This window comes from Carcharodon carcharias, chromosome 1, assembly GCF_017639515.1.
Source record: "Carcharodon carcharias isolate sCarCar2 chromosome 1, sCarCar2.pri, whole genome shotgun sequence".
In the NCBI taxonomy this organism is placed as follows: domain Eukaryota; kingdom Metazoa; phylum Chordata; class Chondrichthyes; order Lamniformes; family Lamnidae; genus Carcharodon; species Carcharodon carcharias.
In genome coordinates this window covers 107,581,174-107,605,643 of record NC_054467.1, presented here as the reverse complement: position 1 = coordinate 107,605,643, position 24,470 = coordinate 107,581,174, and the positions used below count along the sequence as shown (strand labels likewise).

Genomic DNA, 24,470 nt, shown 5'->3' with positions numbered 1-24,470 from the left:
CTGTTGCTCAGATTGAAGCATGCTTCACTTTCCTGGAGGTACCTACCCTTCTCCTTCCCCCTCTGCCCTCTGAAACCCAAGCATATTGGTTCCCATCTATGGACCTGCCCCACCCTTTTAATTTTTACCCCTTAATTTGACTGCAATAATGAGTTGTAATTTTACCTCTTTCTGAATATAACTCACTCCTAAGTGCTCCTGCAACCTCACTAATTTCCCTTTTTTTCCTAATATTACCCTTTATTCTCACTGAAGTCCCTTTACTCTTTATAACCGCCAAGCGTTTTTCTGGCTTTAAACTCATTATTATTCTTTTACCGTTTAATTCTTAGTGTTCAAATTGGCTTAACGTAATGTACGTGTAACAGTGTCTGAGTTCACAAAACTTTTTTTTTGACCAAACCATTGTGTCCACAGGGGGAAAAGGGAAAGAAAGGCAAAAAAGGGCCAAAGGGGGAGAAAGGAGAACAGGGTGCCCCTGGATTAGATGCACCTTGCCCATTGGTATGTCTCTGCTGTGTATTGGTATTCAGACATCTCAAGCCAAACAAAAGAGAGAGGCACGTTTTGTCTAATGGTCCCAGTGCACGTGATGAAATAAGTTATTTACTCAATATTTTAACTGAGGATTTCACAGTGAGCACCAACTCTACTAAACTTACCATCTACAACATTTGCCTTGTGGCATTCTGGTCATAGTGAATACAAGATTTGCTTCATGTGTGTAAAGGGGGTTTCCATCCCATCACAATTAATGTGCAGTGGGGCATACAGCTTCACTGGGACACACACAAACTCATCAAATATTTAAAAGTCCTTGCCTTTTCAGATCCTCTCTTTTTGGAGGGGGGAGAGGATTTCAATATTGCACTTTTGCTCCAAACTTGCCATTTATGATTTGAAATATACAATCCAAGACGGAGTCACAAGAACAGTTTTACAAAATGAGCATTTGTTTATTTAAAGCAGGCATTATTGAGATTTTAAGAATGAAAATAGGAAGATGCTCAGTTTCACAGTCCTTGTATATTTCCAACTTGGCTTAAATTACGGAACCCCTCTCTCCACACACTGCCCATGTGATCATTAGTTGCTTCTCTCTCCTGTTTGTAAACTATCAAGTGTTGGCCTCTCAGCAGGCGGAGCAATTCATTTGTCAATAACAATGCAAGTTAATTTCAATAAACAGGGACTCCGAGGCAATAAGGGGGAAAAAGGGGAGCCAGGCCAACCTGGCCTGGATGGGCTGGATGCCCCTTGCCAATTGGTACAGTATTCTTTTTCCTTCCAACCCTGCATGAAGTATTTAGTTAGGCAATCTGTCATAATGCAAAGCAGTGGTCTGATCCTCTTTGCTTTGCAGGTTTAATGCATGTGGCATGACTGGACCTTCCCTCAACTAATGTATCCCAATGCAAGAAGGGTGTGCTTGTTATTTATTTACTGACCAATATGTAACATGTGCTGTATAATATGACACTGATATAATTTGTTCCACTGTATCACTGAAGAGTTTGGGGGAAATCAGTAGGGTGTGATGCTCAGATGATTTAGTAATAATGAAACATCAACACATTCAGTGCGTTAGGAATTCAGAGTCAGGCTGCACTGGTTTTTCTTAAAAATATCTGTAACAGGACTCAAACCTCTTCAGTGGATTGAAGGCCAGTCAGTGCCACCTTTAACATGGCAATGAGAGGAAATTGATACAAATGCATTATCCACTCGTACAATTACTTTGCCAATAGTGGCCAGGATTTCCCATGCCCACCAGCATCGGGTGTGTTCGGTGGCATGAGCAGACAATAGGGCGCAATCGGTTTCACGACAGAGTGAAACCAATTCGCGATCGCTGGCTCAGCCTGCCGATGGTGGGTCACGTTGTCCGCCATCGGACATCAGGAACCTCATTGTAATACATTAGCATATCATTATTAGGCCTGCCCGCCAGAATCATCCATCCACATCAGCAGGAAAACACACCGGTGTAGAACACATCTTGACAAGTGTGATGTGCAGAAGCTGGGGCTTACCCGCCATGGCCTTGCTCACATTGTGAACATCTGAGGAGCAGAAAACGCTGGAGCCCGACAGCAAACTTTTTCACACAGTGAGGGGCGCGGGTCTGGAATGCACTGCCTGGAAATGTGGTGGAGGCAGGCTCAATCGAGGCATTCAGGAGGGCAATAGATGATTATTTACACAAAGACAATGTGCAGGGGTATGGGGAAAAGGCAGGGCAATGGCACTGGGCCATAATGCTCTTTTGGAGAGCCAGTGCAGACACGATGGCCTCCTTCTGTGCCATTAAAATTCTGTGATTCTGTGAGATCAGATGCTGCATGGAGGTGTGATCATTGGGTGCGCGGAGATGCAGGTCAGCTCAGATGGACAACTGAAAGTGAACCCCAGCAGGCAGCATTGAAAATGCTCAGGACATTGAGATGAGTGTGAAATGTGAAGGATCTGTGTGCATTGGAAAGTGCTTGCATGAGGCTCCAAAAGTACCTGCCACACACACACTTCTCCCTCCAGAATCATTCATGGGCTGGCTGCCTCCTCTGCAGTGACAGAGGATGAGATTGAAGGGCTCACAGGCAAAAGAGACTTGCAGGGAGAGGACAGCCTCTGAGATTCCTCAGTGAATGACCCAGGGATGTCCAGCTGCCGCTCCTCCTCTCCTCTGATACCCGAGAGCCCCAGCCTGACCCCTTGAGGGGAAGGAGCACCTGGAGGTACGTCACAGTGCCCTGTTTCCCTCTCGCGTTGCCACTGCAGGAACTCACTCATGGCTACCATGGTGGAGTGCAGGTCTACGTGCATCTCTGCGTTCTGCTGGACCAGGGTCTTTATGGCATCTGCCATCCTCCCCATGGAAAACATCCATATGCGCACTTGTGGGCGCTGCTGCATCAGAGAACAGGCAGACACACTTCTCCGACTCACATGCTATTCTGTGGGGGCTTCCAAGAACTCTGTGTGATGTTCCACTGCCTTCTGCTGACTCTCCACAATGAGTTGGAAGGCCAAATCCAGAGGTTCATCATCTTACTCAGACCTCACAGACGCCTGACCCCAACAATCCTCCGAGTGCCAGCGAGCTCACATGAACCTGTCTCCTCCTGCTGCAGACATGTGTCCGTGCGGTGACCACCAGATTCTGAACCTGAGCCTGCTCTAGATCTAGGTCCCACCGAGGCGTGTGTCTCTGCGCTGGTGCAGGGTGTGGGTAAGCGCTGTGACGGGTCTTCCAGGCAGCTTATTCCCAGCTCTTCAATGGAGGAGGTACCCTCTTGGTTGCAGATGAGGACATGGATGAAGCTGAGGGACTGGCTGGCTGAGGAGGTCGGGCCCTTGGCAGAGCTCCTTGTGAACCAACGTAGAGATCATCATTGCATGGCAGCAGAGTCAAAAGCAGGAGAGAAAGCACTCACAGTTGTGTTGAGGGAGGGATGATGTGGTGCAGGATCCTCGTGAGGGTGGTTGCTGTCGACCTCACCGTTGCTGCAGGCAGGGTCCACATCCTCACCAGTCAGCAAATGGCATGCTCCTCAAAGTGAGTGAGGGGCCTAATGTGGGCCATCCACCCGCAGTCTGGGACCTCTCCCTGCTGATGTGAGCCAGCTTCTCCTGCATGGGAACAGATGGGGAGTGTGAGCAGGATACATGGCACTGTTTGGAATGTTTATGAGGTGAACGGAGCCATGAACGAGAATGAGGATAGGAGCTCCAGAGGGTATGAGCCTGATGGAGATGTGAGGATGTGTGTAAAAGTTAATGATGTTGTCCCTTGAGGTGTGAAGTCCCTATGGATGTGTGATTGGTTTGTGAGTGTGAGTTGAGAGTGATGAGAAGAGTGACTTATTCTGGAGGAATGGAGGTGATCATTCACCCTTTTTTGGCACTGGGTAGCTGTCATCTTTTGCAGGGCATTGGCGCTGACCACTGCTGTCACCGCCTGCCATGTTGGATTGGTGATGCCGCTGCCCGTCCTGCGGCCAGAGCAGTGGTAGAGGACACCGTGGCGGGCCTCCACAGCATCCAAAAGGCATTCCAGTGACATGTTATTTATCCTGGGGGCTGCAGTCTTTTTGCCTTTTGTAGACATCTTCCCTGCAGTAGTCGTGGGCTGAAAGCACTGAGATGTGTGCACACGGCTGGACTTTAAATATGGCATTTGACGTGACGAAGCAGTGAAGTGATGGTGTGGCGGGCAAATGAGAGCCTGCCCGCCATGGAAATGGTGTGTTTCCCGGAAATGCATAAATAGTGAGGCTGGTTTGGGACAATGCAGCGTGAAAAGCCACCATCGCGGCCAGTGGGTAAAACATCGTTTTACCCACCCGCTATCACACTTCGTGAAAATCTGAGACAATTCCGCCCAGTGATTTGTATCCTAATTATACTTGGGTTTGTACATGCAAGACAGTTATGAGATGTGAAGGGGGGACTTTTAAAATGCTCCCCCTCATGACAGGAGGCTAAGTGGTATAAGCGTGAAAGTGGCCCCCAACCCACAATGAACACACCTGCTTCTGGCTTAACCACAGCCAATTTGGGTGTGTACAAGTAACTTGCTCTGGAGAGTCAGGTCAGTGATTGTAAAATTTATATCAGGCAGTCATTAGAATGCAGCAGCTGTGAGATGGGTTTTCCAGGATCGGGGAAACCTGACAGCTGAAGGGAGTTGGGAGCTGCCAGATAAATGCTTTTCCAGTACTGCTTGTTGGTCAAGAGGAGCAAGAGTGCCTCCCCCACCCCCGAGCACCTCCAGCAAATATTCTGCCTCAATTGCTCCCTCCTTGCAATCCACTGACCACCCCACCCCCACCGCCTACTAGCTCTATAATCTTTTGACTCCCCCAACGAGCTCTCCTTACCTCCTTCCTTTGCTCTGTGCTCCCAACAGCTCCCCAAACCCCTGTGTTCTGGATTGTTGTGGACGGTTCCTGGCTCCTGTCTTCTACCACAACCTGTTCAAGGCCAAGCTTTCCACTCAAGCAGTGAAGGAGAAAATTTACTCCAGGTGTTTCAGCTCTGTAACTGAAGCCCTGTAGGCTTCAGGTTGACCCCAGCTCTTGGCTGTGACAGTCCTTTGTGAACTAAATTTGGTCAATTCCAACCCAGTTGTGGTGGATGCAAGTCTGGTTCACAAATAAGCAACAAATTGACACTCTCACTCCAAAGTGCCCTCACAAAACAACAAATGTTGAAATTAAAACGGAGACTACTGGGAATTCACAGAAAATCATGACCTGTGGGGGGGAGAAAAACAGGCTCAAGGTGTAGATCAGATTTGTCAGGACTCAACTGGAAGATAAATGAGCACCTTAGTTAAAATGAACCAAACAAAGAGGAGAGAGGAGACCAGCAACATGTCCAGCATATGCTCATCAACTCAATTCAGTCCAGTGCTGCCACCAGTCCCGGTCCATCGCAATCTCTTTCACTTCAGCCCAGATGGTGTCCTGCTCTTGGAGGTTCTCCTTAAGTGTACTTCCCAAGGTCTTCTTCTACCTGATGGTATCCTCTCTATTGCCACTCTGGCAGGCCTACGTGTGGGAGGCAAAACATATATCCTGCCAGCCTCAGTCGCCTCTCCGTCACAATGTTCCACAGGTGCCTCTGACTAGTCATTTGTACCACTTCCTCGTTGGTGATGCTGTCTCTCTATGTGATGCCCAGGATCTTACGTAGGCAGCATTGGTGAAAGACGTCCAACTTATGTGACAACTTTGCTGTTCTCTTCCATGTCTTGCTGGCATATACTGCAGTTGGTACTACTATGGACATGTAGAGTTGCAGCTTCATAGCTGTGTTGATGGTGTTGAATGCTCAGACCATGAAGAGCTGCTGGAAGACCGATGCTGCTTTAACAATCCTTGTGTGAACGTCGATCTCTGCATTATCCTCCCGGGGATGTTCCTTCTGAGGCAAGGGAAGAGGCCAATGTTCTCGATATTCTGTTGCCCAGTGGTGATTGGAGGAGCCTTGTTGTCATTCAGTTGTCTAGTCACGCCACCGAAGCCAGTCCCAAGCCTGGTTCAAAAATGAGTGTTTGACATAGGGCTAGCACACTCACGCCGTAAAACCCATCACCACTACAGAAACAGGAAGAAGTTGGAGAGGAAAGAGAGATTGGAGACGAGTAGTTTTCAAGTACAGAGGGGTCAAAGCTAGGTTCCTGGAAGAGGGAGTGATGACAGCAGATATGGAGGGCGAGGGAGGGAGGTGTAACAGTCCTTCAGGAGATGGAGTGTTAACAATATCAATTAACATGGGAGCCAGGAAGGGAAGTTGAGTGGTCAACAGTTTGGTTAGAATAGAATTGAGGAAATAGGAAGTGGATCTCATGGACAAGATAAGGTCAGAGAGGATTGCTGGTGATAGGATAGAATCTGGAGAAAATTGAGTTCAGGGACAGGGCAGTGGGAGTTTTTGAGGAAGTTTGACATAGAGGGCTAGAGGAAGGGAGGGAAGTGGCAGAGGTAGTCTTAGTCTTTGTGACATAGGTTCCTTGCACTTATTGTCAGACAAGACAGCTGGGTGGTTTAGGAAGATGGTTTGTATTCAAGAATAGAAGGCGGAGTTTATCTTTGCTTTCCGGGGTAGTGTGGGGCTTTACTGTTTTCAAATTATGAGAAAACGAACTTTCGCACTCAAGCCTTCCTAATAAAGAAATATCCAACAGCAGCAAGTAACTCTGCTCATGCATATAAACATTCATCCACAGAACTCCCTCCCAGGCAGGTAGAATACAATTCACCATCACGAGAATCCATATAATTTAGTTATTGCTGGCTGTGCTTATCCCTCCCCAGCCTTCAATCTCAGACTAGTCTGACTGTGGTCCGAGTTACAGGACTTCATTCTGAGGAATGTTCAATAAAAAAAGGCTAGCTTGAATCAATGCTGCCTCTCCCACCCGAAAATGAAGCAATCCTTCAAAAGCGATTTTCAACTCATCCCCCCTCAAGTTAATAAACTAAGATGCAGATGGTCTGGATAGTCCTTGGAAAGCAAAGCATAGTATGTTCTAACCTAACAGATATTTGGGACAGTTACAGTAAAGCTACAATTTCCAACTGGGTGCATAGGTTTTCGTTCTAACTTGTTATAGAGTTGGAACCTTATATCGAGGCCCCAATTTGTCTTAATTCCTAGAAATGAGAGAAGGGAAAAAACATTGGGTTGGATTTACTATTCCGATCATGGCATCCACTGGCTGGACCAGAAGCTTTTGGGGATCTAGCACATATTCATGACGGCCAGCTGAACCTGATCACGTGGTGCCCAGCCAATGAATGCGGGTGCTGTGGGCTTGCCACAGAATCACATCACCACACCAGCTGATGGCCATGCAGGAGCGGGCACCATATTTAAAGGGCAGCCAGCCGAGCCTTTGAAACTGAATTCAGCCTTTCACCTTTGAATGGGAAACAAAAACAGAATTACCTGGAAAAACTCAGCAGGTCTGGCAGCATCGGCGGAGAAGAAAAGAGTTGACGTTTCGAGTCCTCATGACCCTTCGACAGAACTTGAGTTCGAGTCCAGGAAAGAGCTGAAATATAAACTGGTTTAAGGTGTGTGTGTGGGGGGCGGAGAGATAGAGAGACAGAGAGGTGGAGGGGGTTGGTGTGGTTGTAGCGACAAACAAGCAGTGATAGAAGCAGATCATCAAAAGATGTCAACAACAATAGTACAATAGAACACATAGGTGTTAAAGTTAAAGTTGGTGATATTATCTAAACGAATGTGCTAATTAAGAATGGATGGTAGGGCACTCAAGGTATAGCTCTAGTGGGTTTTTTTTTTTTTATTTTATATAATGGAAATAGGTGGGAAAAGGAAAATCTTTATAATTTATTGGGAAAAAAAAGAAGGGGGAAACAGAAAGGGGGTGGGGATGGGGGAGGGGACTCACGACCTAAAGTTGTTGAATTCAATATTCAGTCCGGAAGGCTGTAAAGTCCCTAGTCGGAAGATGAGGTGTTGTTCCTCCAGTTTGCGTTGGGCTTCACTGGAACAATGCAGCAAGCCAAGGACAGACATGTGGGCAAGAGAGCAGGGTGGAGTGTTAAAATGGCAAGCGACAGGGAGGTTTGGGTCATTCTTGCGGACAGACCGCAGGTGTTCTGCAAAGCGGTCGCCCAGTTTACGTTTGGTCTCTCCAATGTAGAGGAGACCACATTGGGAGCAACGAATGCAGTAGACTAAGTTGGGGGAAATGCAAGTGAAATGCTGCTTCACTTGAAAGGAGTGTTTGGGTCCTTGGACGGTGAGGAGAGAGGAAGTGAAGGGGCAGGTGTTGCATCTTTTGCGTGGGCAAGGGGTTGTGCCATACGAGGGGGTTGAGGAGTAGGGGGTGATGGAGGAGTGGACCAGGGTGTCCCGGAGGGAGCGATCCCTACGGAATGCCGATAAGGGGGGTGAAGGGAAGATGTGTTTGGTAGTGGCATCATGCTGGAGTTGGCGGAAATGGCGGAGGATGATCCTTTGAATGCGGAGGCTGGTGGGGTGATAAGTGAGGACAAGGGGGACCCTATCATGTTTCTGGGAGGGAGGAGAAGGAGTGAGGGCGGATGTGCGGGAGATGGGCCGGACACGGTTGAGGGCCCTGTCAACGACCGTGGGTGGAAAACCTCGGTTAAGGAAGAAGGAGGACATGTCAGAGGAACTGTTTTTGAATGTAGCATCATCGGAACAGATGCGACGGAGGCGAAGGAACTGAGAGAATGGGATGGAGTCCTTACAGGAAGTGGGGTGTGAGGAGCTGTAGTCGAGATAGCTATGGGTGTCGGTGGGTTTGTAATGGATATTGGTGGACAGTCTATCACCAGAGATTGAGACAGAGAGGTCAAGGAAGGGAAGGGAAGTGTCAGAGATGGACCACGTGAAAATGATGGAGGGGTGGAGATTGGAAGCAAAATTAATAAATTTTTCCAAGTCCTGACGAGAGCATGAAGCAGCACCAAAGTAATCATCGATGTACCGGAGAAAGAGTTGTGGAAGGGGGCCGGAGTAGGACTGCAACAAGGAATGTTCCACATACCCCATAAAGAGACAGGCATAGCTGGGGCCCATGCGGGTACCCATAGCCACACCTTTTATTTGGAGGAAGTGAGAGGAGTTGAAGGAGAAATTGTTCAGCGTGAGAACAAGTTCAGCCAGACGGAGGAGAGTAGTGGTGGATGGGGATTGTTCGGGCCTCTGTTCGAGGAAGAAGCTAAGGGCCTTCAGACCATCCTGGTGGGGGATGGAGGTGTAGAGGGATTGGACGTCCATGGTGAAGAGGAAGCGGTAGGGGCCAGGGAACTGGAAATTGTTGATGTGACGTAAGGTGTCAGAGGAATCACGGATGTAGGTGGGAAGGGACTGGACAAGGGGAGAGAGAAGGGAGTCAAGATAACGAGAAATGAGTTCTGTGGGGCAGGAGCAAGCTGAGACGATCGGTCTACCGGGGCAGTTCTGTTTGTGGATTTTGGGTAGGAGATAGAAGCGGGCCGTCCGAGGTTGGGCAACTATCAGGTTGGAAGCTGTGGGAGGGAGATCCCTAGAGGAGATGAGGTCAGTGACAGTCCTGGAAACAGTGGCTTGATGTTCAGTGGTGGGGTCATGGTCCAGGGAGAGGTAGGAGGAAGTGTCTGCGAGTTGACGCTCAGCCTCCGCGTGGTAGAGGTCAGTGCGCCAGACAACAACAGCACCACCCTTGTCAGCGGGTTTGATGACAATGTCAGGGTTGGACCTGAGAGAATGGAGTGCAGTAAGTTCAGAGAGAGACAGGTTAGAATGGGTGAGAGGAGCAGAGAAATTGAGACGACTAATGTCGCGCCGACAGTTCTCAATGAAAAGATCGAGAGAAGGTAAGAATCCAGAGGGAGGGGTCCAGGTGGAGGGAGAATATTGAAGATGGATAAAAGGATCCGTTGAACTGGGAGAGGACTCCTGCCCAAAGAAGTGAGCCCGGAGACGAAGACGGCGGAAGAAGAGTTCAGTATCATGCCGAGCCCGAAATTCATTGAGGTGAGGGCGTAAGGGTATGAAACTAAGTCCTTTGCTGAGCACTGAACGTTCAGCATCGGAGAGGGGAAGGTCATGGGGTATAGTGAATACACGGCTGGGGCCGGGATTGGAAGATGGGGTGGGGACGGAGGGACAGGCCGGGGTGGAGGGTCCTAGATGGGTGTTGGTGTCGATGAGTTGTTGTAGCTTGCGTTCCTTAGCACTTGAGAGAAACAGAAAAAGTTTCTTGTTGAGGCGTCGGATGAGCCGAAGAATAAAATGAAACTGGGGGCACGCGCAGCTTTGAAAAAGGGTACGGCGGTGCTGCTGGAGGGAGAGGTCGAGTGTGTTCATATGGCGGCGCATGGCACTGAGAGTGGATTTCAGAATGTGACGGGAACAGCAGTCCGAGAAACGTTTTATGTCCCGGAGATACCTGTAATCCTGGGTGGGTTCGAAACATGAGGGGTGGAATTTCAGTTGAAATCCATGTGGGGTAAGTCGGAGACGGAGACAGTCACTGAGAAAGGAGATATGGCTGTGAAAGCGGGTTTTAGTAAACACCTTGTCAAACACTAGGAGAGAAATGGAAAGCAATGAAGGTGAACAAGGCAACAGAGAAATCCGGAAATCTTGTCGCAGAGAGGAACAGAACTTCTTCAAGGAGGTAGGCATTTCTTGAAGAGCAGTGGCAGTCAATTAAACACAGAGATAAAAACAAAAAAACTGCGGATGCTGGAAATCCAAAACAAAAACAGAATTACCTGGAATGGGAGTTGTTTTAAATCTCCAGCAGCCAATTTTCAAGTTCTCAAACACATGGGACAGAATTTCACCCATGTCAGGTGGGCTGGACCATGATTTCACGCTGGTGGGCCAATTATGGCCCACCCAGCATGAAACACACACAGCAGCATTGAGTGCTGCCTGTGTGAGCGGTGGGGGGAATGTGAGCAGAGCAAGCATGAACTTCACACATGCATGCGAGTGCACGCTTCATAATCACCCTGAACACAGAACTGCCTCAGGGAGATGAAGAGTTATAAAAAATAATAATAAAGACAATAAAAATTTAATGAAACGTGTCCCCCCTGTCACATGAGCAGGGGCCTGTTATTAATTAAATTTTAAAATTTTTATTTCATTTTTATTTGCTTTAGGAAACCTCATCCCACCCATGGATGAGGTTTTCTAAAAAGTGTGAAGGCTGCTTGGCCTTTAAAATTAACTTAACTGATTAACTTTATTGATAATTTAATGGCCTTAACAGGCCTTTTAATTGTCAGTGGGCGCGTTGCCAACTCCGGCGTGCACCTGCTGAATGAAATATCGCACGACTGCACGTTGATGTTGGGGCGTTCGGCCAAGGTCAGCGTGCATCATTTTACGCTCAAGCAGGTCGAGCGCCTGCCTGCCCACTGAGGTAAAAGTTTTTCCCATGCTACCTTCCAAGGTCTAGAGAGAAGAGTTCACCAGTGTCCCACAGTTTCATTCTGTGGCATTAGCAGGATAGCTAAAGAGGTCTGAAAATTCACAGTCCCGTCACTGGTCGCCCCATGGTTTAACAAGGGCTTACTACATGACCTCCCCCGTCAATCCATGTTTGTAGTCATATCTTGTTTCCTGATCATGGCAAAGCTCATTGTGCATTTAGCCTGCCTTTCCTCATCCGTGCAAAATTTTATGAAGTCACCAGTCCTATTGACAAGAACACTGGTGACTTTCTTGATGTTGGCTACCTGGGAGATCCCTTACAATCCCCCCAGTTGCCCCCGGGAAGAAACCAGTGTCATAGAAATTAAGCACCGCTATAACTTTAAGGGCAGCTGACATGGAGTTACCACCATAGCCCCTTGGGAATCCCTTGGGCAAATGTTGGGCTGCATGAGGACGTAAAGCTCTGTGACACACTCATGAGAGAGGTGGAGTCACTGCTGGTACTGCCTCCCAAAACCTTGCAGGAAGTTCATATGTATGTGGAAAGCTCTAGGTCAGGCATGGCACTGTCTTCTGTGTCTCTCCTGCTGCCTGGCCACTTGTTCTGGTGCTGCCTTCTGTGACCGCTGCTGGAGAGCCTTCCCTGGTGCCTCTGCATCCTCCTCCTGATGAACATCATGGGCACACTCAAATCTAAATGGATTAAGCACTACAGTGTGAATCCATCTCATTTCTAGTTCCTGCAAGGAGAAACCACATTTTTGCGCTACTCCTTTGTGAGGGGGCCCTCTGCTCCTGTATTGAGCTTGCCCACCTTCACCCCCCACTCTCCTCAAGCCTGTCCCTGGGAGTATTCTTCAGGCTGGATCAAAACACAACTTATAAGTTAAACTTCGATGTAGGTCAGATCTGAAGTGACACCAGCTCAGGCAGATCCTCTCACTGGGCTGGATTCTAGCAATGGGAGACCCATGGGGTTTTCATGTAATTTAGAAAATGCAACCAAAAAACAATCGTGGAAAATTCTAGTTTAAATTGCTTTAACAGGCTCATTAACGAGCCTAATTACCTCCCCAACGCATGTGGGCGACTTTCCTCATTGGCTTCATCCCACTGCCGATTTCATCACAGGAGGTTTTCACATCCCCGGCAATTTGACACTCGAACTCCCGTGCGATTAAGGGTCCCCAACCACCATCTTTCCTGCCACGACAGGTTGGATTAAATTCCACCCACTATTTCCAAAGCAGGTGCAAAGTGTAATGTGAATCACTATAGTATTTGTTTGTGTTCCTGAAACAAGAAATCACACCTAATATACTCTTCTAATTGGAATATACCAATCTTACTCACTTAATGCTCCTTAGCCCTTTGATAGCGTACATTTAACAAAGACGTCTTCCCTGAGCTCAATAGTTCCAAGCTTACACTAGCAACCCTTCCCTGACTATTAACATAATGTCAAGGCTTCTGGCTGATCTTAACAAACTGCAGTTCACTCCCAAAAGGACTCAACTTTTCATATTCAATTTTGATATTGCTTCCCAAACCCTTCCTAGCTTTTAATGCAATCTCCTGTTCCATTTGTGATATAAACTATGTAACCAATTGTACCCCTTACCTCCATTGTACCAATAGGGCAAAATTTGCAATATTAAATATCATTTGGGACATATAAAAATTCATCAGTGAAATGTTTTATGCTATGCGATTTTCAACTGATCACAAAGATGAATTGTATTTTAATAGAAGACTGCATTTTGAATGGATTACATCTCACACATGAATGAAGATATAACCAAAGAGTAGTGTGTACATTATATATTTATGAAAAGCTGTGGTATATTGTATTTGGCTCTTTCACAGTTCAGACCCAGTCAGCCTAGCTACAAAGGTAAAAGTGTTCAATGGAATGTATTGCTGTGCATGGTTGTCTTCCCTTTGGGGAACAAAATGCCACTTCTATACCAAATCCTGATAACGTCATCATTCTGATTTCTGGATATTATGCTTGATTTTTTTTATAAAAAATAGTGATAAGAGACAGCTAGCAATAAGCTGCAAGGCTGTTTTTGATTGTGTGTGCTAAGCTAATTGCTTTAAAACTATAAATTAGATTTGACTGCACATTAGCACCTGTAGTTTACATAAAGAGTTGCAGCCTTGAGTCCTGCTACTGCTGATCTGAATGAGAACAAGGAGCTAATAATGATGGTGATGCCGTATGAACAATGATATTTGAACTCGTGACAAGTTCTACATTACAGTGTTAAAACTGATCATTGACAATCGTAATCAATCTAGAACAGAGTTTGATAGATAACTTTTTCTTAAGAACCAACTGAGATGTACAAAAAAAGATGTTCCTCTCCATAACAGCCCATGTGTGCTGGTTAGCAGGAGTTTAGGAATAGGAGAGGACACCTGTACCACTGACTGTCTGTCTGTTTGTATTGAGCACATTCCCTGGATGGAACCGACACATAAGCAACCTAATAATGCTTTCTGTGTCACTCTCCAAGGATGACTTAATTCTCCTTATTCCTTTTTATTACACTTGGAATAAGTACCACCCATTGAATTTGAGTGCTAGAGGGTGTGAGGTAGACTCTTCACATTTGGAGGATCTGTAAAGAGGCTGGCAACAATTTTCTGTGAGCCCATCAGGTGGGATGTTACTTCATCAGAAGTAGGGGATGAAAACCATTTGTTGCTCTTGACTGTCAACCAGAATTCCACTTGAGATTGCACTGCTACAGGCCTTGAAGTGAGGAAAATGCCAGTTCCAAAATGATACTCCTGCCCAGTGCACACCCAGCCCATTTAAACTAACTAAATACAGCATTCAGTTGAGGTCAAGCTGAGCAAATGCAAAAAACACATCACCCAGCTTATGCTGGGGTGAAGTGAGGGTGGATGGAGTCAGACCCATGTTCTCGATGAGAGAGCATTGCATTTAATATATGTACCCAGAATTACCATGTGGGTTCTCTATTTCTCCCACTATTTTTGCAGGGTTTCCACCAACCTTCTGCCGGAGTTCTAGTGAAAAATTGAGAACTCTGGGGTAGTTCTACACCTACAGCTAGTCGGTGTTAAAATAGGGTGGTGGTGATGAGCTTCCTTAAACCATCGCAGTCAGTGTGGTGAAAACAATGAAATTAGGTGGAGAGTTCCAGGATTTTGATAATGTGGGGCAGCAAAAGCAAGTCTGATCCTGATCCTGGTAATGGTGGGTCAGTGACTTCCTGCCTGTCCCTGTCACACCATTGGCTGAGATCCTCGACTCCGTATAGTTAATTGGCTGGCCACCACATGATTGCAGGTGGTCAACCAATCCTACCCACCCATGAGTAGAAGTCCCACACACTTCCAGTCCCACCATCAGGGCACTGGGCATAGCAACAGAATTCCACCCAAAGAATTGGATCATTACGTGAAGCAGAAAGGTTTGCAGGACTATAGGGAAAAGGCTGTAGGTGAATTGCTCTTGCAGAGAGCCAGCACAGACATGTCGGATCAAATGGCCTCCTTTATTGTAACCAACATACATCCCCAACATCATAGATGCCAGTCTTCAGCCAATTCGATTCACTCCATGTGATATCACGAAATGGCTGAAGGCACTGGATACTGCAAAGGCTATGGGCCCTGACAATATTCTGGCAAGAGTACTGAAGATTTGTGCTCCAGAACTGGCCGCACCCCTGTTCCAGTATGGCTACAACAATGGCATGTGGGAAATTTCCCAGGAATGTCCTGTATACAAGAAGCAGGACAAATCCAACCTGGCCAATTGCCACCCCATCAGTCCACTCTCCATCATCAGTAAAGTGATGGAAGGGGTCACCAACAGTGCTATCAAGCGTACTTGCTTAGCAATAACCTGCTCACTGACGCTCAGTTTGGGTTCCGCCAGAGTCACTCAGCTTCTGCCCTCGTTACAGCCTTGGTTCAAACATGGACAAAAGACCGGAACTCCAGAGGTGAGGTTACAGTGACTGCCCTTGACACCAAAGCAGCATTTGACTGAGTGTGGCATCAAGGAGCCCTAGCAATACTGGAGTCAATGAGAATCAGGGGGAAAACTCTCCACTGGTTGCAGCCATACCTAGCACAAAGGAAGATGGTTGTGGTTGTTGGAGATCAATCATCTCAATTCCAGAACATCACTGCAGGAGTTCCTCAGGGTAGTGTCCTAGGCCCAACCATCTTCAGCTGTTTCACCAATGACCTTCCTTCCATCATAAAGTCAGAAGTGAGGACGTTCGCTGATGATTACACAATTTCAGCACCATTTGCAAATCCTCAGACACTGAAGCAATCAATGTCCAAAATGCAGTAAGATCTGGACAATACCCAGGCTTGGTCTGACAAGTGACAAGTAACATCAGGCCACACAAGTGCCAGGCAATGACCATCGGCAACAAGAGAGAGTCGAACCGCTGCCCCTTGACATTCAATAGCATTGCCATCACTGAATCCTGGGGGGTTACCATTGACCAGAAACTGAACTGGACTAGCCATATAAATGCTGTGGCTACAAGAACAGGTGGGAGACTGGATATTTTGTGGCAAGTAACTCACTCCTAACTCCCCAAAGCCTGTCCATCATCTACAAGGCACAAGTCAGGAGTGTAATAGAATACTCACCACTTGCCTAGATGAATGCAGCTCCCATAACACTCAAGAAGCTTGACACCATCCAGGACAAAGCAGCCTGCTTGATTGGCACCCCATCCACAAACTTTCACTCACCCCACCACTGACGAACAGTGGCAGCAGTGTGTACCATCTAAAAGATGCACTGCAGAAATCCACCAAGGCTCCTTAGGCAGCACCTTCCAAACCCATGACCACAACCATCTCGAAGGACAAAGGCAGAAGAAAGATGGGAACACCACCACCTGGAAGTTCCCCTCCAAGTCACTCACCACCCTGACTTGGAAATATATTGCCGTTCCTTCACTGTCGCTGGGTCAGAATCCTGGAACTCCCTTCCTAACAGCACTGTGGTTGTACCCACACCGCAGGGACTGCAGCGGTTCAAGAAGGCAGCTCACCACCGCCTTCTCAGCGGCAATAAGGGATGGGTAATAAATGCTGGCCTAACCGGCGACACCCCCATCCTGTAAAATGTATAAGAAAAAAACATTCTATGGTGCTAAGAATGGCAACCTGAGAACAGCCAGTGCTGGCAAAACCAATACAATTCAGCATCTTCAGAAGGGGACCATTTTGGGAGAGGACAAAACCTCTGCTCATAAACACTCGCAAAAGGAAGTTCCAAAAGTACAACAAAGTTTTCAACGTGCAAGTTTAAAAGAACTGAGAAGACGCCAACAGCTCTGTACCAATATTGAAAATTACCGACAGTAAAAGGCAATTAACAACACTACGGGCAGAGTTTTCTGCCTGTTGGGCGGACGGGCCCGACCCAATCTCCGGCGGGCGGGGAGCCGATCCCTGCCAGAGAAGCAGGCCCCACTGCCATATTACGTGGGTGGGCCAATTTAGCCCGCCAATGTGACGCCTGGCGGGAAGCGCTATGCACTCCCTGTGCGGGCGGGGAGGGGGGGGATTCCCCAAAAGCGAGAGTGCGCTCTTTCGCGCATGTGCACAAAAGAGCACACATCTCCCTGAGGCTAAGTGCTGCCTCAGGAAGATCGCTTCCCCATTGAAAAATATTAAAAATAGAAAAAAAAATTCCCTAACATGTCCCCCTCATGTGACAATGTCACTTGAGATGGGACATGTTCTTAATTTACATAATTAGTTTATTAAACTTTTTTAAACCCTACATGAAACCTCATCCCGCCAGTGGATGAGGTTTCATGTTTTTTCTATTCTCCGCCGGGGCTCCTGGCCTCTCGCCAACCTTAAGGTTGGACAGGCAGGTCCTTTAATTGTATAATTGATCCTGTCAATGGCCTCAATTGACCATTGACAGGTCGGTGGGCCCGCAGCTGATTTTTCTGTGCCCCCACCTTCCTGAAAATTTAAATGGGGCGGGATGACGTCGGGGGTTCCACCCATTGTCATCCTGCGTCATTTTACACATTGACGAGTGGGCCCCACGCCCTGCTCGTCAACGGCAAAATTCTGCCATATGTTTCTAAGCAAATGTATGTCTGCAGGCACATGACTTGCTGTCGTGTTTGTATGAGTAGATATTATCTTCTGCAAGATTAGATTTCAAAAGAGTGGAAATGGAACTTTTGCTCCTCACCAAGTTAGTTACAGAACTACCATTGATTCATTGGATAACTGACCATTTAAGTTTTGTTAGCACTGTAGTGTGGAAATTGTTTAATAATGTGCCATCATTGTTAGAACTATTGCATTTAAATATTGAATCCCTCTTTGGTAATCATAGAGTTTATAACATTGATTTTACTGACTATGATAGCATTTACATCAGGTGAATAGATTATTTGGCAGGAACGCCTGTCTCTGCTGTTGCTTCTTCCTGTCTTTTCACACACTAGTCAAAGTCTCTATCTTTGGTTAAAATAGGGCCCAGATGGATTGCCGATGCCAGGATGTTGGCAGAAGGTATGAAGTGCATGATTACTTTAAGATAAACTGTTATAGTATATATATATATATATATATATATATTTATATATATAGATTGTGATATGGATAACATAGCATAAACATATCCTTGTAATATCCTTCCTATTGTCATATTGGGGACGATTTCACTGTTCGCTATTATAATGAAAATTGTAAATACTAATTTATGTATAGGTCAATTCTATTGCCTGGCATAAACAGGGGGTAGGGTAACAGGCTCAAAAAGGGATAAGTAGCCCCACTGCCCCATTAACACCACCAGACAGCTGGTTAACTTTTTGAAAGGGTCCTACCACTGTGCAGCTGATGTGCCCACTTGAAACAGGCAGTAACCCCTTTCCCATGCAAATCAGGCTCCTAATGATGTAGTGAAAACCCCAATTATAATTCTGAGGGACATATGGGCAGATTTTGCGACACAAACAGATAGCCCATGTGCACTGACCTCCTAATCCGGAATAATCTGGCCAGAAAAATAAATATATAATTGCTCCTTTTGTGGAGTTTACACAGGTGTACAAGGTTTCTGCTGCACTTCCAACAAAGTAACACCAGCGAGCAGGAGCAGTTTCCCAGAATTTCCTGGCCAAGGTGTTAATGGAGCTATTCAAACTTCAGGCTGAGAAATCACCAGTACACACCAGTCTATTATGAGGGAAATTAAGGCAATCTGACTATGTTGTAAATTTCTTTGAAATAGAAAATTGTGCATATAAGACTCCCCACTTCAGAAAAGGAGACAGGGACAAGTCAAGAAGTTATAGGCCAGTTAGTGTTGCTTCAGTTGTTCATTTTTTTTAGGGGTTTTATGCAATATGGTTCAGTGTCACCGGTTACTCCTGCAATTGGACATCACATCCCTTACTATCCAGAGTGCACACATTCTGCCCAATATCTCGTTAAATGACTGCATGAGCCAGGGAGCATAACAGAGAACCCTTATCCTGTACACTAGTTACTGAAATATGAAGGAATTGAAATATGGCCTACTCTGGCTCCGATTTCTTATGACACTCGATCCTATATGAATCCTATTTTCTCTCTCGGAGACAGAATGAAATAGCGCACTAGCTATTAGTGAAGCACAAGCTTAGCACCAATAGTTGGTTTATTATGTAAAATACATCAGTAAGTAATAAACAGTTTTCATATTGAGGATTTATAAGTGGAAAATTGCTCCACTCCGGTCACCCTGCAGAGGGAATGAACTGCAACAAGAACAGCAACTTGCATTAATATAGCACCTTTAAAGTAGTAAAACATCCCAAAGCATTAATGGGTGTGTAATAAGATAAAATTGACATGAGCCAAATTACCACAGCCCCATATTAGGAGGTGTGACTAAATTTTTGGTCAAAGTAAAAGGTTTTGAGGAACACCTTAAAGGAGAAGGGAGTTGGAGAGATGGAAAGTTTTAGAGAGGGGATTCCAGAGCTTGGGACCTAGACAACTGAAGGCATGGCTGCCTGTGATGGGTCAAAAGGAGTGGGGGAAATGCACGAGAGGCCAAAATTGGAGGAATGCAGAGTTCCTCGAGGGTTGGAGAGCTAGCAGAGGATACAAAGATAGGGACAGGTGAAGTCATTGTGGGATTTGCACTGGAGGAGAATTTTAAAACTGACCAGTCGGGGTCAAATATTATATAATCTTTCTCTGAATGCAAAATGTTCCAGTTAAAAGCAGCCCGTCCTAATTGCTGGCAGAATGTGACCCCATAAAGTGGCAGCCATGTTTGCATTGTAATGTGTAATTTGAATCTTCAGTGGCTGGTTGGGAAGCAAATTATGTAACTAGAGCCCTTTTCATTTACTGCCCTGAAAAATGTGTTGGTCAACAGGATTTGACCATGTGTTATTACTAATCTTAGTAATTTACTAAGTAAATTAACACTTGTGTGTCTTTTTTTTTGCAGTGATGAATCTAACACGAAAGCATGAAGTTTGTATATAATGCTCCATATTTTGTATTTATATAGTTGTAACTGTTTAAAAAAAATCAAGAACATGTTCACACATAGCTGCTTCTACTTCTTTATAGTAAGAAGTTACATATCGTACATTGACTGATAGAACAGTTCTGTCAGAGACTCATAGTGTTAAAAAGAAACAATGTAGAAATGTTGTGCGCATGAGCTCCCTGTGAGCTCTGTCTCAGCTTGTGTTTTGCATGGACAAGTGCCATTGATACATATCTGGACCAAGTCCTGTCATGTAATTGTGACCAAATCGACTAAAACAGATGAATACTGTGGAAGGTCCTTGGCTGCCATTGCAAATAACTGACCTGTGCTTACAAGCTCCACCTAAAGTTCCATCACTGATTTTCTGCTGCCATATTTGTTCTAAAGAGAAGTGCATGAAGTGTTTGACCAGTGCTTGATGTGTGGCCATTCAGAGTTTCAAAGACTAACGTCTTGTGCAGCCAGACCTGTGGCCTAGGCCTCTGAACTTTCTTTTTCTCTCCTCATCTAAAGGGAGGAAACCCCTGGCTCATTGCTAGAAAGAAATAAAAGAAATGCAGATGAAAAAGGGTTTTGAATTTGCGAAAAAAAAAAGCAGCCTAAACTTCTGTTGTTCAACATCCTGTTTTGTGGGTCAAGTAACCACGGCAACATAAGTATTTTTTTGATTTGTGCATGCCAACTCCGGTGGATGGCTAAGTGATGGAGTTCGCAGTTCGGTGCTCTAAGGTTCAGTCCTTGGTTAACACGTAGCCGGTGAGCACTGACTGCTTTCATTGTATGGCTACAGCATGGAACGCATTTCATTCAGACAATTTGGAAGGTCAAGGTGGTTTTGAGGATTCCATACAAGAACAAGGAACTACACCCCAAGGTGCGGAGAGGTGTTAATCCTGAATGAGGCGAAAAGGAAAGAACCTTTGCCTGAGATTGGGCACTGGCACCCAAACATCCTTCACCCCAAATGAGAATTGTAAACTGGCTCCAGTGGGTAATTTGGAGTTGAATTTGAATGAGAGGATTAGTATCATACGTCTAACGCCTCTTGTAAAACACTTTGCTGCTGTTACAAACAGTGGAGAGATGCTGAAGGTATTGTGCATGACAATTAGGAAGATTCCAGCTTGAAACAGTAAGGATGTTTGGATTTGTATTGAAAAGCTATCTGAAGCATATGACCCCGAAGCTTTAATTTGATGCATCAATGCACAAATACCTTTTGTGCCTCAAGTACTCGCTCTGGGTTCACTACTTTATACATTCATCTTTCATAATGTAAATGCAAAATGCCCAGTATTATATATAAAAAAGTATAAAAAGTTTCCATTTGAGGCATTTTATGATAGTCTGTTGTCAGCTATTAATTATTATAGTGTGTTCTATATTTTCCCGTCTTTTGCGGTCAGTTGCTGTTGACATGACATTTTTTTCTGATTCAAGACGGATCTTTCTGTAGCTTGTTTGAGTCTCCCCTTGCACTGACTCTGCATCTGTAGGCAATTTTATTTTTATGACACTTTGCTTTCTGTTTCTTTTTCTGAGTAACTACGCCTACTGATTAAAGCTTGACATCCACTCCCCTCCTGCATTCGAAGCATCCTTTCGATGGCTCCGACATAAACAGCATCTCACATGGTTGCCAGTGGGCAGGATTGATATCAGACAATCTGGGTTTTTGAGTGATCTGGAAGTTCTAGTATGGAAGCCAGATACTTAAAGCCGACAGTTATTAAAAATAGCCCTTTTTTTCTCTCTTCACTCTTTTACATCTTTTGAAAATGGAAATGCCAAAGCTCATATTTCATTCCTTGCCTGGTATCAATCCAATTAATTATAACCTGTTTAAGCATAGTACACAGGAAATAGTAAAAGTGTGTTAACTATTTGTATCAAAATTTCATGGATCAGAATTTGTACTCTATAATGCAGGAAAGTTAGGTATTAAGGTTTTCATCATCAGTAAAGAAAGCATCAAAACTCCAAGTCCCACCCTTTATTCTGCCCACTAATCAGTTTTGAGCTTGGCAGAAGATGACAACAATACATGTCACAGCTGTTAATGCCAACTATAAACATCTTCTCCTGGAGAAGCAGATTCTTTTTTAAAAAAAGCTTTCTTAAAAATCTAACAACTCTGCACAAGGTTGAATTTAATGAGCTCTTTTCCAAACTCATATTCATGCTTCTATTTTTTCTTCATTTATTCCCCTGTAATTCAAGAGAGCTTTTAGAAATGTGAAACTAAAACTATATCATTTTCAAGAGTAATCCATTTATAAATTGTTACTGCAACGTCAATCATTAGTTAATTATAATATGAAAAGCAAGTATGTAAATTAAATTAAAGATTGTTAATAATGTTACATTTCAGCCAGGGTTTCCAATGTACAACAACAGTAGATCACTATAGTTATGGTTCCAGCCAATGATCCATGGTTTGTGGATTGTGCTTAGATGGCATGATTACAAATATAATGTGACCCTAATGTCACCATTAGATACAGCAGCTGCAATACTCAATATCTATTTCAGTCATAACTACAACTGGTATTTGATCCTATTACTTTTATTTGAGAGATGCTTCTTTCAGAGCCCTATGCTGCACAGCACAGCACTGTATTAATAGAATGCATAAAAAGAGACCGACTTATTCGAGATGTATCTAATTCACAGGTATATCCTAATGTGTTTTTCATTCAGCACTTAACGTGAATCACTCCCTATTGAATATAATCAGTGTATTGCTCCTATCACCCTTTGTTCTTCACCTGTCCTTGCTAAAAAGGAACAGTTGTCTTGATTCTAGTTCTTATATCTTTTTTAAATAGGCTATTAAATAATGTGTTAATTGAGTCATTTTTATGTTTATTCCAACGACAGGATAGAGGCCTCGCAGCCTACTTCATTGTACTTTGCTTGAACGTGATGTAGGCAAAAAATGAAGCAACCGTACATTTTTTAATGCAAAGACCAAGTCCTGATATAGTTGCCAAAATCATATTGCTGCTTTAGTTGAGCACGGTTTATATTTTGATCTGCGCTGAGCATAAATTATGTATCTTTTATGTATAAAATGTCAGTTACATTTTATTTTCTAACTTTAACCATTCCGCATGTTCCTCAAAGTGTTTTGTTGTAAAATGCACAGTTGTGACAGTGGTCCATCAAACCAGCATTTTTTTAAGTGTCAAATGAAGGGAATATTTTATGCAAGCTTTCTTATTTTAAATATATATATTTATATATATTTGGTTATTGTCCTGTTCAAAGCCTCAAATGCACGATTGAACTGCAGTTAATTAACATTATTATGTTTTTTTCAGGTTTTCCTAAACTAAATGTACATCATCACACTGCTCCATCACTGAACTTACATTTCAAACTAATTAGCTCAGCAAAAAAACACTTGAAATGTTTCTAGTGCAAATGTTTTGTTTTGTTTTGGTTTTGTTTTTATTTAAATTCTAATGCATGGAATCATTTTGCTGCCTGTGTACTCACTGCAGAATGGTGTGAATTTACCAGAACATCAGCTCTTGGCACAGTTTCACTAGCAATGGCCAAGTTGTTCCTGTGTGATTTTGTGGAATATCCCCCCTCTGTTCCAAAAGCATTTGGCGCAGCAGCAGACTTACTGACCCAATGAGAAGCACTGGCTTCCAGGTCTCGTCCTTGCACAATAATGCATGCAGTTCTCTTTTGATGTATTACATTATTTACTCCAGCAAGGCAGGATCATAAAAATTTTAATCTTTGAAGGCAAAAAAATCACGCATAGATTGAGAGGAATCGGTCTTCTGTTGTGCTATTCTTGCTTTTCACTTCTCTGATTTCTATCGAGCATTTTCCAGTTTGATAATCACACATGAGCTGAGAGGTTCTCCAGTGCCCGATTTCGTAGAGTCATAGATTAGTGAGGCTATTCAGCCCATTGACTGTTAAAACAGCAAAACTATCCTATCCTTTTTTCTTTGTCTATTTTTACTCTGAAGATGTTACTTTGTATTCTGAGAAATGCCATTTTTAATGTCACACTGTATGCCATTTGATTTGCTTTGATTTTAGGCTAAGGGGTCAACTTAATTAATACTAAACTAAAGGAAACCCATTCTTGTCAGTTAATAACGTCCTATTAAACAATTAAATTATTGTTACTGCCCGAATGGTCGGGTTGGATGTAATTACTGCTGAGTGTACCATCAAAGCAAAGGCATAGCATTGCAAAGGGCCATTGCGTTGACAGCAATATGACAGATCCAAATTCATAAATTCAGAAAGATCTGCACACGGTACAGAGGGATCATATCCCAACACTCTTCCTGTTCCTTCCTGCTGATTGACAAGTTATGCATTTTATTGTACCTGTGCTGACAATTATTGCCTCTGACTGTTTATGAAAACTATACACTATGAACATTAAATGATAAATATTATTTGGAACAGGCTTCCTAATGCAATCATTTTCACCGCATGTATCTAAAGGTTCCAATTA

At 44.6% G+C, this 24,470-nt stretch overlaps 1 long non-coding RNA gene across 1 annotated transcript; it reads left to right on the top strand.

Annotated features, from left to right (window-relative positions):
• Positions 1-418: 418 nt before the first annotated feature.
• LOC121280444 lies at positions 419-24,416 on the top strand. Its single transcript, XR_005943617.1, has 4 exons — positions 419-504; positions 17,956-17,994; positions 19,931-19,956; positions 22,859-24,416. It is a non-coding gene; the product is annotated as an uncharacterized LOC121280444 (long non-coding RNA).
• Positions 24,417-24,470: the final 54 nt, after the last annotated feature.